The sequence below is a fragment of the Nannospalax galili genome, unplaced genomic scaffold, assembly GCF_000622305.1.
Source record: "Nannospalax galili isolate Female #2095 unplaced genomic scaffold, S.galili_v1.0 scaffold6527, whole genome shotgun sequence".
NCBI classification, from domain to species: domain Eukaryota; kingdom Metazoa; phylum Chordata; class Mammalia; order Rodentia; family Spalacidae; genus Nannospalax; species Nannospalax galili.
Window position 1 is genome coordinate 21,380 of NW_008355487.1, and position 1,446 is coordinate 22,825.

The 1,446-nt window shown below is 40.0% G+C and overlaps 1 pseudogene; it reads left to right on the forward strand.

Annotated features, from left to right (window-relative positions):
* The first annotated feature begins 453 nt into the window (after nt 1–453).
* Nucleotides 454–1,387, forward strand: LOC103749996 (annotated as a pseudogene).
* Nucleotides 1,388–1,446: the final 59 nt, after the last annotated feature.

Genomic DNA, 1,446 nt, shown 5'->3' on the forward strand with positions numbered 1-1,446 from the left:
CAGAGATCACAATTAAATAATAAGCACATTCTTATCTAAAATTATTTTATGAGTTTAATAGATATTTACTCAGTCTTAACATTAATGTCTGATAATTACACAATACCAAAACATTGGGAAAGAAGAGAAATTTAAACTGAAAGAATGGAATTATTGTTAATTGAACATTGATTCGGATTTTCACTTCTTTGAGTAGATGTACACTTAAAGCAGCATGCCTCATTGTCATAAAACAGTCCATACATTTACCACTACCAACAACAGCCAAAAGGCAATAAATAATTCACATGGGCATATTTACAAATAAAGAGTGTATGGGCATATTACAAATAATTCCCGAGTTTCTTTTGTGGAACTCAGACATTTGCAATGATGCTATCTTCATTTTATACATAAAATTGTAAGAGGGAAGAACAGGAAATAATTGAACTTCTGGTTAAACAATGTCCACAGATGAAATGTACAGAGATCAGTGCAGAAGACGTTTCCACAGTGATGCAGTTCGTTCTCCTGGGATTTTCAGAACTTCCCAACCTCCAAGAGTTTCTATTTGGAATGTTCTCTGTAATGTACTTGATTATCCTGATTGGAAATAGTTTCATAATTGTAATAACCACGCTCGATCCTGCACTACAATGCATTTTTTCTTGGCCAATTTTTCTTTTCTGGAAATCTGTTATGTGTCAGTCACTCTCCCTAGGATTTTGTTTAACCTTTTGCCTCAAGACAGAGGAATTTCTGTTCTGTCCTGTGCTACTCAAATGTTCTTCTTCCTAATTCTGGGAGGCACAGAGCGTTTCCTCCTGACTGTGATGTCCTATGACCGCTATGCGGCCATCTGTAACCCTCTGCACTATCCTCTCATCATGAACCAAACAAAGTGCACTCATCTGGCAGTGGGCTCCTGGCTTGGTGGTGTCCCAGTCCAGATAGGGCAAACCTGTGGGATATTGTCTCTGCACTTCTGCAAGTCTAATAGAATAGATCACTTCTTCTCTGACATTTCTCCCATCCTGAAGCTGGCCTGTGGGGACACTTCAGTGCATGAGCTGTCTGTCTATGTAGTGGCTCTGCTCTTTGTTGCCTTCCCTTTTATGCTGATACTTGCCTCCTACAGCAGAATCATTGTCACCATTCTGAAGTTGCCAACAGCCACAGGACAGGCTAAGCCTTCTCCACGTGTTCTTCCCACCTAATGGTGGTGGTTTTGCTTTTTGGGTCTGGCACTGTCACCTATTTGAGGCCAAAGTCCAGTCATTCTGCAGGAACTGATGAGCTGCTTTCTCTTCTCTACACCATTGTAACCCCCATGTTCAACCCCATGATATACAGCCTTAGGAACAAGGACATCATTGCATCATTGAGAAGATTCATACATAAAGTATAGAGCCACGGGCTGGTGTACAACCAATTGAATTACCTCCTATGCACTTAACAGAAAATTTA